Source organism: Lathamus discolor, chromosome 3, assembly GCF_037157495.1.
Source record: "Lathamus discolor isolate bLatDis1 chromosome 3, bLatDis1.hap1, whole genome shotgun sequence".
Lineage (NCBI taxonomy): Eukaryota > Metazoa > Chordata > Aves > Psittaciformes > Psittacidae > Lathamus > Lathamus discolor.
The window spans coordinates 116,057,128-116,071,890 of NC_088886.1; the positions used below are offsets into that span (position 1 = coordinate 116,057,128).

General features: G+C 40.0%; 1 non-coding gene across 1 annotated transcript; it reads right to left on the reverse strand.

The window, feature by feature from the left end:
- Nucleotides 1-13,082: 13,082 nt before the first annotated feature.
- Nucleotides 13,083-13,189, reverse strand: LOC136012477 (U6 spliceosomal RNA). Its single transcript, XR_010611779.1, has one exon. It is a non-coding gene; the product is annotated as a U6 spliceosomal RNA (small nuclear RNA).
- Nucleotides 13,190-14,763: the final 1,574 nt, after the last annotated feature.

The following is a 14,763-nucleotide window of genomic DNA, read 5'->3' on the forward strand; positions in this document are numbered from 1 at the left end:
TGAGCTAATCAATGGCAAGATTGGACTCAAAAGCTTAATGAAGAGGGACAAAAAATACTCTGCCACTCCAAATATTGTTTCCATGAGGAATATGAGAAACTTTACATTTGTGTCCTATGATTTGCTGCACAAAGGAAAGTATTTATCAACATCCAAGTTTCTCTGATACTAGAGACCATATGAAGGCTTCATGGAATAAGTTAAAAGTGGCACAATTTAATCCCAAATATTTACTGCCATTTACATTTGCAAAGAAAAGGGGGAAAATATGTCATGTCACAGTGCACTTGGGGGAATTGCTCATCCCTGTTGGTAACTGTCCATCGGCATCCCTGTAAGAAATTTCAGCTGCACAGTCAGTTAAAAGGAACAGGTAGCAATTTTAGGTGTTCTCAGCTGGATTTTTCAATGGCAAAGATAAGCACTGATGTTGAGGGGAAAGGTGAATAAAAAAAGAATGGCTCTTCCATTTTAGTGTAGCGAGCACTTCTGTGGTCTTGTGGTGCTGCAGTTGTGTTCTTGTCTGGTGTTACCCTCCCCATTCATCAAATATGGCTGTTGGATAAGACCTGGAACAAAACCTCAAGAGGTAAATTGGTGCAACTTGGAACAGTGGGATCATCAGCATCATTAGCCATACCTTTCTATTTCATTTACTTTCCTATCTTTACCCCAATTAAGTCTACAAAGATTAACCAACGTTGTGGTAAAATAGCAGTGCTGGAACTCACAGTAAATGTTCTGTATCTGTTTCTAAGGGGAAAAAAAAAAAAAACAAGCCAACAAACCAAGAAAAAAGACCACCAAAAGCTTTGCAATCAAACTGAAGTATCAGATGGAGAACAGATAAGATTGCTTTCACTTCATTTAGAAACTTTCCTATCTATGAAAAGGCTCAGAGGGTGGTGCACAATTTGGGCTTTTTGGTTTCAAAGGCCTTGACATTGTCATTCCGTACAGAAAAAAACAGTTCAGTAGAAAAAGCAGCTACTGTAGCATATACTTCACCAGAGATTGCTTTGGGTATTTTTTTGCGCTGGTTCAAGTATATACAGCCTGTGCAGTGGATCTGTATTGGAGCTCTGATGGCGGGACAGAGTTTTGCAAGGATGCACGTGAGCCCTATTAGAGTGAAATCTGAAACCTCAACATGTGTTCTCTGCTCCTAAGCAGTGTCTCAAATAGTTCACAGTTACACAGTCTCCATTTAAAAGCTGATGCTTATTATTAGATCATGCAGTGATGGAACAGCTCGGGATTGAGCTATTGTGTTTAAAAAGGAGCAATGAAAAAGCTTCTTTTGAGGGACTCTGGTTGCAAAATGAGATTCAAATGAAGAAGGGCTTAGCTGAGAGGTCTCATTTCATGTTAATACTGGCTAGTCTGTATCCTGGTGCAAAACTATATTCTTTTCAACTTCACTTTTGTGACCTTGATATTTTGGTTGTGGCTAAATGAAGGATATTTTTTTTAGCTTATACTCTGGTGAAAACCACAGTTTTATATTTGTGAAGCAAGCTGGATTTTTCTGTTACTGTCATGGTTTAAGTGCAGTCAGTAACTCAGACCCATGCAGCCCGCTCACTCACTCCCCTCCTCCCCTTCTTCCACCCTCCCCACTCCCGAAGGGATGGGGAGGAGAATTGAAAGAATGTAACTTCCACGTGTTGAGATAAGAACAGCCCAGTAACTAAGGTATAACACAAACCACTGCTGCTGCCACCAATAATAATAATGATAAGGGAAATAACAAGGGAAGAGAATACAACCGCTCACCACCCGCCAACCGGTACCCAGCCCGACCGAGCAGTGAACTAGCCCTTCCGGGTAACTGCCCCCAGTTTATATAGTGGGCATGACGTGCTGTGGTATGGAATACCTCTTTGGCTAGTTTGGGTCAGGTGTCCTGTCTCTGCTTCCTCCCGGCTTCCTCTCCTCCCTGGCAGAGCATGAGACTCAGAAAGTCCTTGGTCAGACTAAATGTTTGAGCAGTAACTAAAACATCGGTGTTATCAGCGCTGTTCCCAGGCTGAAAGTCAGAAACACAGCACTGCACCAGCTACTAGAAGGAGAAAAATGACTTCTACTGCTGAACCCAGGACAGCTACTAACTTGGATATTTCCTTGTACACTAACACAAAATATGAGAATCTATATGTGTAACTGCGTCATCTTTAATTTCTGCTGTACAAGTTTTCTCATTAGTATTCATTACTCTGTAGTGTTGCAAAGGACAGAATAGAAGAGTGTTTTTGTAGATTGGTACTTGAAACACGAGTAGCTTTACTTGGACGCATGGGGTCATGTAGTATGTTGTATTCTTTAAGTGCCTGCTCCTGTGCCCAGTGAAGTCAAAGAAAGAACTTCTATTGACCTAACAGAGTTTATTATTAGGATGAGATTATTATCAAAAGGTAGATGAGTGAAAAAAACAGTTGTTTTTGTATAAACATGATTATAAATTTAAAATTCATGTCATAATGATATTCTATTAATATTCTGGGATATTCATCTTAAATTCACTGCTTCGGTTATTAATCCTGCCTTAAACAAATTTCGTAGACTATTGAAACCCCGGTGACACAAAGGGACAAGAATGCAGTCAAATTCTTTTAACAATCTGGATATTTATAAAACAGTTACTGTTCTGGTACTTATTTAGCACTAGGTTTTTTTCTTTCTGGTTTTAGTTTTGCCTTGTTTTCAAACTTGCTGATTGATCCATAAATGAAGGCAATGTGAGTTTTTCCATTGATTTAATTGAACTATGGAACAGGCACCTCATGTTATTGCATACATTAACCGATCAGTTTAGCCTTAATGTCTTATTTTTTTGAATGAAAATAACTCTACAGGGCAACTGATCACCTTATTATTTGCCATAAATCTGCGTTACTCTCTGTCCCATTTTGGCTGGGATAGAGTTAATTTTCTTCCTATTAGCTGGTACAGTGCCATGTTTTGGATTTAGGATGAGAATAATGTTGGTGACACACTGATGTTTTATTTATTGCTGAGCAGTGCTTACACTGAGTGATGCTTTCCAGCTTCTCACCCCACCCCACCAGCTGAACCCAGCTGACCAAAGGGATATTCCAGACCATAGCCTCATGCTTGGTATAGAAACTGAGGGCAAAGCTGGCCAGGGGCCACTGCTTGGGAACTGGTTGGACATCAGTCAGCAGTTGGTGAGCAATCGCACTGTTTTCTATATTTTACTGTATTTTTCCCAATTCTCTTCCCCATCCCACTGCAGAGGGGAGTGAGAGAGCAGCTGTGTGGTGTTTAGCTGCCTGCTGGGTTAAACCATGACATTGTCACACACAAGAACTACCTCTTTGCCAGAGAAGAGATTTCAATTAAAAGGCTGCCAGAACAAATGTACCTGCCCTGCATCCCAAAGTCACATTTAGTTCCAGCAAAATAGAAAAGCAGCTTCATCAGGTGAAGTCCCTCTGTTTGAAATGCCTTGCTGCCATTTTTACAGTTTGCTTGAGGAGCAAGAGCTGAATGTCCTGAGAGATCATGGTTTACTTTATCTAGACAGAGATCATATCATCACAGGATAGAGCTTTTCACTACAGATGATAACAAAGCTTTTGCATTGCCAGCTTGTAACAAAAAAGTATCCACTGTGTTGCCTCTTGTTTAGTGAAGCTTCCTTTCATTACAGAGTATCTCAGTGCTAGATGAAATCATGGTAGACATTGACAATAATCTGTTCAGGTGCCCTGTGCTTCCAACCAGGTCCGTTTCTCATGTGTTTCTGTGGTCTTACTTGGAAATAAAACCAAACAAGCAGAACATCTAAATCAGAAATTCTCCTTAATCATTCCCCGTATTGTGATGGCAGGATTATGTTTAGAGAGTCTTGTACATTGTCATTAGCTACTGGCAGTATAATAAATAAAAACTAAAACTGTATTGAAGCTACACCTTTAAAGGCTTGTATTTAAAAAAAGAATTCAACTTTCTCTTTAATGATGCATACGAGAGTTAGATTTTTTGCACCTTACGTCAAAACTTGATCCAGGATCTGATTTTTTTTTTTTTTTAATATTACTTATTATTTCTACTTGTTAATAAGTTCTTTTTTCCAAGGTTATGGGCATCAGTCGCATCTTTCAGTAGCCTTTTGTTTCTTCTGTGCAGTATCTATAGGCAGCATAAATGCTTCTTGGAATCTCACATTTAGTTTATCACTTTGGTGTTTTTAGTAGGCTTTTCAATACTTAGCTCTATTTAGTGGCCTTAAAACGACAAAAAAATCATCCATCATCTGCTTATCTGCACTAAGAGATCTCGTACTTTCTGTAGCTGTGCGTACACATTTTCTGCTACCATTTCCGTTAGTGACCAGCTTCACTCAGGTGAAGAAAATATTTCTTCTGGTGTTAGTTTATTATTGTTTCAAGTTTTCTCATTTTTAAATGAGAGGATGGTGACATTGTATAAGTAATTTGGTTTCTTACTAGTACAATTACTTGTGCTTTCCTGACTATTAGTGAATTTTCTGTGAGGAGAACCTTTGCCTTTATCCTGTGTGCTAGTAGGTGTGTTTGGCAGGGAAATTATTTGCATGCTGTTATACCCTCCAAGTCATCAAGTAAAGCTGCTGTTTAATAAGAAAATTTTCCGTTGCAGATTTATTGCAGACTGTATCAGTACAGAGGTCATTTTGCACCTATTATCGGTGCAAGTGTCTCAGTGCAAAAAATGAGAGGGCTTGGGAGTGGTTGTATAACTGAAATGTAAAGAGGAAGTGGAGGTAGTTCAAAAAACCAGCCAACCAACCAAACTTGTATGAGCTGCATCTAGAATCAGGGTATTTAAAAGGAAAGTGTAATATTCTTCCTTGAAGAAAAACTAAAGGGGAAATTAAGGAAGTCCTTCTGCAGCAATGAGCATCAGCATATGACAGTTTCGTGTCAAGAGATGCCAGTAATTGTAACAGTACATATGCAGCGTGACAGTCAGTTTAAGGCTAAGGTCACATATTGGTGGTCTTTGCATGTGAGCTTCCCTTCCCTGGGTACCTTGGGGAATGATGAAGGTGTGACAAATATCACAGAATCGTAGAATGATTTAGGTTGGAAGGGACCTTAAAGATCATCTAATTCCAGCCCCACTGCTACAGGAAGGGACACCTTCCAGTAGACCAGGTTGATCCAAGCCCCATCCAACCTGGCCTTGAACACTGCCAGGGATGGGAAGCCACAATTTTCCAATTATCCCAGCCTCCTCCCTGAAAGACTCCCCCTCTTAGTAGTAGTTTGGCACAGGCAGGTACAGGGAGGTGTGCATACCTTTCTGTCCCCTGACTACCCTACTGTGCCTCCTGCGCCAGCGATTTCTTACATGGAGCATGTATACACAGTGTGGGAATGATTTTTCAGTAATCAAAATGCGATATCTAAGGAAGCCCTTGAGAGGTGGGATTTCTAGCAGTGAAGTCGGCTTCAAGCCTTCCAGAAAGCCTGTGGACACAGCAGGTGTTTTATAATGTTTGGCATGTATCTCATCTCCAAAGTCAAAACAGAACTGGAGGCACAATTTGGGGAAAATCAATTTGGTCCCAGCAAGCCAGCTTAAAACAATCTTAGGGGTAAAGAGCAATGAAGAAGCTGTGCTGATCCTGTTGTAAAAGGTGTGTATGTCATACCTGCCACAAGCTCTCCTAAGTTTTCATTTCTCTGAACTTTTGGAAGTAATTGCTATTACAGATATGGTAAAAGAGCAGAAAAGCTCCCCTCAAGAAATACATAGATATTTTTTGTCCCAGCAAATGACTAGCAATACAAGGATTCCTTTGATGGCATGAAAGATTTATTTAAAACTGCTTTGTCCTTTGGTAGCCCATCAAAAGAAAATGCTACTGGTTACATTACATTGTTTTTGAAATTGAGGGGTTTTGCCTCTCACATGCCATTGCACAGTGTGTGTGTGTAACTGTAGTGTTGTGACATGATGTATGTGCTGAACTTCAGCTACATGTAAAGCAGAGGAGATATAGCAACTGGGGTATAGTCCAGAAGTAAGTACTCTGGGTTTTTGACTAATTTTTACACCTTCCTAACATAATACAGAAAACGAGACAGTATTATTTCAGAGTAAACAGTACAGGGCAAAACGGCAGGAGTGGGTATGCTAGGGTCTCTTTGGAGGATGATTCCCTTTACCCCTCTTTCTTTTGTAGAAAACAAGAGTTCTGTGTGAGCTTTGCCTCCATCTGAAATCTCATCTCCTGCTCTGGGGTTTCTCTGCCAGCAAGCTGTGACTCTGCCAACTGTTACAGAAACAAAAGCTCTTTCCAGTTCACTTCACCCAGAAATAGCCTGCTGTTTAAATTTCTTCCTAGCCCATCTCTCGGCTCCCTATTTTAACATTCCAGCCCCAATTCTGTGGGGAGGGTCCTAAACCTGCAAGGTATTTTTCCCTGCAGGTCTGGCCTCGAGCACCCTGCAGGCTGATCTGCAGGATGCTGTGCCACGGCCTCCTTTCAAGGCATCGGGCAAAGACGCTGGTGCAGAGAAAGGTCAGAGCACTTCATGGAGAGAGATCCAAGGGAAATGCAGCTTTGTACACTCTCAAAGACAAATTTTTGCAAAGGCTATCAAGAAAACAGATGTGTAATATCTCAATTCTATTTTAAAGCTGCCAGACAATAAAATACCACTGAATCCCTGGTCTGATACTCACATTCTAACCAGAAGGAGACAAGGAAAAATACTTTTGTTTTTCAGGAAAAAGTCTGATTATGCTGATTTTATGCTGATATCCAGAAATCTTCCAAGAGCAGCCAATAGACACAGAGGACAAAATGCTAGATCACCCATTTAGTTTACAGATAGCTGATTTAAAACAGTTATATGAAATTTTACATGCTGAGGTATGCACAGTGATGTACTGATGACCTTCCCAAAGTGTATTCTGCAACAAATAATCCATGTGTATTGTCTTTGTCTTGTGAGCAGAATAGGCTGGCCAGATCACATGTCACTCCTGGATCTGGCTCACCCAAATAGGTGCAAGAATTTATTTGATCAGGCCCCTCCAAATTACTGGTGTAATCATTATTACTTGCTTAAATTAGCATTTCTGTAGCAGCTATCATAATACTATTAAGTGAAGGAAAAGTAGGTGGATCATTGAAAATTACTTGACAGTTTGAAATATTATTTTATTTCAACCTCCTCTGATCAGAAATGGCTTTTTAAGGGAGTTTTTAATGTATTTTCAAATACCTGTTTAAATCTTTCCCATTTAGTTTTAGCAACTAAGTACACTGATTCCACCATAATAGATTATATCTACCAGATATGCTGAACGCCAAAGCTCCTTTCCTTCGTACATTGCTGGGAAACTTTGTGTTGGAGACTTGGAGATCACATATGACACTATTCCAGCTACCTACATCAAAATTTCCTGATTGCTTTACAGACTTGGCTTGCTTTGCAAATCCTTTGAGTACATTTCCTTCAAGCTCAAATTTGACTTAAAAATAAAAATATTTCATCCAAGAAATTGGATTTTTCAATTTACTATAACTTAAAAAAAGATTCAAGCTAGCGTGGACAACCCAATATAGTGACTATGACGTTTTAAAAGTCATCAAAGCAATTCTTTCTTATCATGTGAATTTGCTTGCAAGTTTGACCTTACTTGCTACCTTTTTTGCATGTCCTGCAGTGCTTTAACCACATGATTTCCAGTAATCTTTCATGGCTATAGCTTTGCTTAGAAAGTCAGGTGGCTAGATGTCACATTTCTTTGCATAAACTCAATCTGAAAATTAAATACATTGAAACTACAGGAAATAAAGGGTGAAACAGAAGCTCTTTTTTCTTATGGAAATTATATAAAATTTTTCTAAACATCTCACAGGCCTCTTAAGAGCTGCAGTAGACAGATGATATTCCTGTCTTCATTCACAGATGTCTTCATCTGTGAAATTCAGGACACTGTAAATAGTAGTTCTTAATCGTGTAAGCTTAGTGATGTTGTACGGAAATGGTTACTGTATATGCTGTACATGTTACACTCTGGCATTTCCTGGAGTCAACAATCAAACTAAGGCTTTTCTCCACATTCAAGTGAGACTTGGAAGAACAGATAACTGAACTTATTAAGACTGTGAATCAAGTTAGAAAGGACTGTGATTCCACCAGCATAGAGAAGTGGTTTCTGAGGTTTGTAGGAAAGATTACTGCTTATTGATCAAAGCTCCAAGAAACAAAGTAGAAAAAATAATTATGCTTTTTACACTCCAGTCATTGGGTAGAGCCCCACAAATTCCTCCGCTAATCAAGGATCTTGCTTTTCAGAGCTATAATAAAGAATAGTAAGAAGTGTGGCATCAGAAATTTAGAGTAATACAGCCTTGATAATCTCAGATACTCTTCTCTTTTCCTGTGTGTTCTGGCACCAGGATACATAAAAGAACCAGTCTTCTTGTAAAAGTCAGGTGCAAAGTATAATGATAAGAGATATATGTTATGAATTAGGAAGCTTAAAACCATGAGCTCTGGCAGACAATCTTCTGTCTGTATAGGGTTTTATACTTGCAGGTTTTCCTTAATGAATGGTTTTGGTCATCTTAATAGTTTTAAGTGTTATAATTACAACTCTGTTGAGTGCGCTGCGCTAAAGGGCACAGCCCTTGGGGCATGGTACCTGTGAACCTGGTGTTTGCAGAGGTTTTGACCCCATTAGCTGGGAAAACCTGAGTGCATTTGAGTCACAGCCATGCTTTGGGGAAATCTTCATCTTATTCCAGTATAATTAAGGAAATCTAGGCCACAGTGATTCAGTGTAGTGTTTTGTGTCCACTCAAGTAGCATTACAGGGAAATATTGAAGAGGTGTACTAAGATCTCTGGGATTGTAACCTGTGACTTTAATTGCCAAGCAGAACAGAGACAGTTAATGTCTTGAACGTTGCATTCTGTAAAACCAGTTCTCTAAAGTTTGTATATGATACCTATTTAAGATATCAAACATTCCTATACTGCAGTTTCTGGGCTGTACAGCTGGTGCTGCAGGGACACTCTGCAGCAGTGAATGGGCAGCCTGGGCATTGTGACCAGGAGCACACGTTGTGCCCGGGGGGACAGTTCGCATCACGAGCTGGAGTTTTACTCTTTGGATCTTTGTGCAGCAAGAGAAGAGTGAAATTTTGCATCATTTGCATGTCTCAAAGGACAGAATTGAAATTCCCACTAGAACAAGGTCAGAATGATAAAAGCGACATTAAAGAGGGTCTTTTTAGAAGGATGTCATTGAAAAACGTGGGCTTTAGAAGGAAAAAATGTGTCTTGGAGTTGGTAATGGGATACAGATTATATTTCCTATATGTCACTGTCTCTGTTCCTATATAGATCAGTAGTAGTGGCTGAACATCATAACTAGCTAATAGCTGAGTTAGGCAAGCGATGTGAATGTACTGACTGTTTCAGTCTATTTTCTTGCGTGATTATTCACATCTCAAAAATGCCGTCTTGACTCTTGAGTAACTGCTGTCCCCATTAGTGCTGTAAACAGGGAGGTCAAGGACTGGACTAGAACAAAGGCTGAGCTATTGCTTCTTTTCAGGCTAGATTGAGCCTGGAAACTCACAGTGAGAATACAGTCACTCTGTAGTGAGATTTCCATCTGCAAGACACTCTTCCTAAAGGGCTAAAATATCCAGCCATACTTACGCCCTGATATAAGGAGTAATTAGAAATTAAAATAATGTGAGGAATGGTTTTAAAAGGAGTAGTTCAAGCTCACACAGCAAGAACAAGCAAGGTAACTTTATACCTAAGACACAAAAATTGCAGCAGTATTTTGAGGCTAGTTTTCTGCCTCAGTCTTGTAAGTAGCCTTTAAAAAATTGTAATTTTATGTACATTTCTAATTTTATACATTTCTAATCCTATACATTTGTAATCCCATGCATTTCAATGGGCATTATGCACTGAAGTGCATTTAATTCCATTTTCTCCTCCCTAGATAGGGGGCCTCAGGGAAATTGACCAATGCTTTGAGAACCATGAATCTTCCAATCACTAAAGTGGTGTTTTATTAGAACACAAACGTAATGATTTAGAAAAAGGTAGACTCTGGTTTTCTGGATGAGACAAGTTGCATGTTAAAATAAAGAAAAATAAAAATAGAAAAAATGGGGGGGAGAACACCATCCCTTCATTTCCAGCCTAGTGACGTTATTAACCCTCCAGGATGCTGCAACAGCCTGCAGTAAGCAACAAGTAATGAGTAACAAGCACCTCTTTTTTAAAGTTGCACCCTGCTACTGAAACACAGCACAAATGCTACTTATCCACTCAACTCTAAGAAAACAAATTAAGTGCTTTTACCACCTGTCCTCGATGGTAATATTGTTTATCTCACAGGGATGCCGATGAAGACATTGAACACAGCAAAGTGCTAACTCTTAGGTCTTTGGAAAGGACCTGAGTGCTGTACAACTCAGCACGGTGTTAGCAAAGCACCCCACCATCTTTTAGTATCCACAGTCCCATGGAAATGCTTGCTGTCCTTATTGATCGCCCAAGGAGAGTTAAGTGCTGGAAATGGAGTCGGCAGCACTGCTGCCTGCAGTGAGGGGCTGCGCTGCTCTCTTGTCCGAGTAGTAAATTGTCATGTAAAGGCAAAGGTGTCAGCAGGACTCTGCCACTTTGCAGATGTTTTACAGCTAAATGGGGCTCAGTGACAAAGTGCAGGGATCCTCACCTTGCTCAGTAATAAACTGTGATCACAATTAGCATTTTGTCTTCCTTATTGAGATAGCACTGTTCTCAGCTGCCTTCTCTGTAGGTTCCAGAGACATTCTGGAAACAAGAACAGCATTTTTGTGATATATATCAATACTTGCATACTAGTTACATACGTATCAATGTATGTAGCTGTTTCTGATAATTTCTATACCTGCACAGTTGTATTTTGGGCCATTTCATATGATAAATAAAACATGGGTATAGGATTTGTTTGGACCAATTTTCATTCACAGCTGGTGTGGAATAGATGAAGCCAAGAGGAATATGGGGCAGGGGAGGTCTTTCTGGATTGGGGTATGGCCACATAATCACTTATACTAATTAATAAAACTCCATTTTAAGATGATTTGGTTCATGGTGTACTTTCGTCTTCAGTGTCCTTCCTGGGAGGCTGTCCAAGAAGACGGCGTTTTATGAGCTGTCAACTTCTTAAGCTTTGCTATTCCTAGACCAAATATATAGTAACTTACTCCTTGGTAATATCATCTTTAAACTTGAATCCTTTCCCCCTGATGTCAACTCCTTTTGTCACTATTCCATCCAGCCTTACCTTGGTGTTTAAAGATATATGACATGAACCTGATTTTTTGGTTTTGAGGTAATTAGTAGTATATTTGACCTATTGGTTTTTAAAAGGAAACCTCAAGTAAGAAGTGTAATAGCAACATATAGTCTAATTGTTATGTCATTGTTATTTTGGAGTGATTCAGTATATGTGTCTGCAATGTGACTAGAAGGTTGATAAAGTAATTACTGTTTTTATGAATCTTGGAGTTATTATTCCCTCAGTACAAGCCCTTGTAACTTGTCAGCTTCAGGGGGAACATTCATCACAATTTTTTTTATAGTGACATGATATGAAAATGGCTTATGCAAGAAAATTCAGCTTACATGTTCTAATAACTGCTTTCAATTTGTTCTTCCCATCAGTGCCATTAATATGCAAATACAATACAAAATTATGATGTCGCATTATAGGCCTATTCACTATATTCTACTTTGTGTATGATATTAGCTGTTCTTCTGGAAAAATACAAAGTATATGAAAAAAAACCAAGACGATGACCCACATCATTGTTCACCATAACCATGACAAAAGAAAGGAGCAAAAGGGAAAATGAATTTTGGAAAAAGGAATTAGATCTCTGGGTCAGCCATGGGCAGGTGTCCTTCACAGACGATTAAAATGTATCGATGATGTTGCTGGAAAGGCTTAGTTTATTATCATATTGGCACTCAAATTAGTGCTTTTGTTTGGTTTATTCTGTTGTACTATTTTGCAATATAGTTACATAGAATCAGTTTTTAAAGTAACAGTCTATTTTGCTGCAGAATCACAGAATCACAGAATCCCAAGGGTTGGAAGGGACCTAAAAAGATCATCTAGTCCAACCCCCCTGCAAGAGCAGGGTAACCTACAGTACATCACACAGGAACTTGTCCAGGCGGGCCTTGAATATCTCCAGTGTAGGAGACTCCACAACCCCCCTGGGCAACCTGTTCCAGTGCTCTGTCACTCTTACAGTAAAGAAGTTCTTCCTGATGTTAACGTGGAACTTCCTATGCTCCAGTTTACACCCATTGCCCCTTGTCCTATCACTGGATATCACTGAAAAAAGCCTAGCTCCATCATCCTGACACCTACCCTTCACATATTTGTAAACATTGATGAGGTCACCCCTCAGTCTCCTCTTCTCCAAGCTAAAGAGACCCAGCTCCCTCAGCCTCTCCTCATAAGGGAGATGTTCCACTCCCTTAATCATCTTTGTGGCTCTGCGCTGGACTCCTTCAAGCAATTCCCTGTCCTTCTTGAACAGAGGGGCCCAGAACTGGACGCAATATTCCAGATGCGGCCTCACCAAGGCTGAGTAGAGGGGGAGGAGAACCTCTCTTGACCTACTAACCACTCCCTTTCTAATGCACCCTAAGATGCCATTTGCCTTCTTGGCCACAAGAGCACATTGCTGGCTCATGGTCATCCTCCTATCCACCAGGACCCCCAGGTCCCTTTCCCCTTCACTACTTTCCAGCAGGTCAACCCCCAACCTGTACTGGTACATGGGGTTGTTCTTCCCCAGATGCAAGACTCTACACTTGCCCTTGTTAAATTTCATCAAGTTTCTCCCCGCCCAACTCTCCAGCCTGTCCAGGTCTCGCTGAATGGCAGCACAGCCTTCTGGTGTGTCAGCCACTCCTCCCAGTTTTGTGTCATCAGCAAACTTGCTGAGGGTGCACTCAGTTCCCTCATCCAGGTCATTGATGAAAATATTAAACAGCACCGGTCCCAGCACCGACCCCTGAGGAAAAAAATATGGAACGCTTCACGAATTTGCGTGTCATCCTTGCGCAGGGGCCATGCTAATCTTCTCTGTATCGTTCCAATTTTAGTATATGTGCTGCCGAAGCGAGCAGTAATACGTACATGAGTTGTTATGACAGTTGTATTCGTTTATAAACTTTAACTTCTCAATAAGTATGAAACTCAAAATACTCAGATAAATGCTAATTTAGTATCAGGTAAAGGAAATTTTAAGAAAACAATACAGGATATGGTCAGAATAAGTGCAGCTGGCAAGGAAATAGCGTGTGTAAAAAAACCCAGAAAAAATACAAAAATAGGAAAACAGTGTTGCCAGGTGTTAGTTTGAGGTGTCCATTCGTGGTCTCTATGCACCCCACAGACTGTGGTGTAAAAGTTATTTGTTGGAAATAGCAATAGGCAGTAAGAAAAAATGATGTCAAAAGCGGTACTGAAGACCTGTCTTTAACCCGGGGTTCCAGCAACCTCCTGTTTTTCAAATTTTCAGAACCACGATACCCCATCCTGATGGTTTGTAACTTTGAGAGGTTGTTTAAAAATGTTCTTCTTGGGTAAGAAAAACAAGGCCAGGAAGCCAGTGCATTAAGTAACATTACCGGAAGATTACCTGAACTTAGAATGGTTTTTACTTTAAAACCATATATTAATAGAATTCCCAGTTCTGTCTGGGGTTTGGTGGTTTTTTTTTTCTTTAGTAGCCCCATTGGCTGGTGAGCCTGAATACATCTATCGTTTCCTTCAGAGCTTTGTCTGATGGCAGTGATTATAACTTTATAAACTCCATCACTGGGTCCTCCCTGCAAGACCTAGACACTAATGTGAGATTTATGAAGTATTTAAGTACTTGGTTTAGAACTGAGATCCAACAACTACCCTTCATCTGCTGATTTTTTTTGGCTAAACATTACTGAGACATCTAAAGATCTGTAGAACTCCTCACTGTTCTTGAAAGAGGTACTGACTCAAAGGGGCTGTGAGCCTCCCCCACCATTACAAAATATGCGGGTACTGGGGGTCACACCAGTATAAAACACATCGGTACTGGAATCATGCCTGCACCTAGTTTATTTGTCCCTTCTCCTGCCAGAAAACCCCAAGCACGTGGCTTGAGTGCTGGGGTGAGGAGGCACTGCACATTCTGAGAAAAACACTGCAGAAAGCAGTGATTTCTTCTAACAGTCCCATAATCTAGAAATACATACCACTGCAGTAGGGCAAGCTAGCTCAATTTTTTTTTATTTCATGTGTATTTATGTGCTATCCTACAGTTTTTACAAGACCATAGAAAAAGCTACATAGTATCCTACAGGATTTCTTTTTTTTTATTTATTTTAAAGATGGTAAAAGTTCAGGTCAGGTGTGATTAAAGAGAAGAGTTCAGGTCATCTGTGATTAATCAGTTGCCTCCTCATTTCGACTTGGTGGAAAACAGCTGGACCTTGTAAGCATTCAGAAGGCAGAGATGGAAAAAGAAAAGGAGCAGCTTTTATGGTGCTGCAAGAAAAAACAGTTTCTGGGATTTAATGTGGGAAGAATGGGTAATCAGAAATCCTGCATGATCAGGATGAGTGGTAGTAGCTTAATGGTATTTAGATAAAGCATACAGTTTTGGGGGTGATAAGAGAGGGATATTTGAACTAAGGGTGCCTTAGGGTCTGGAAACAGG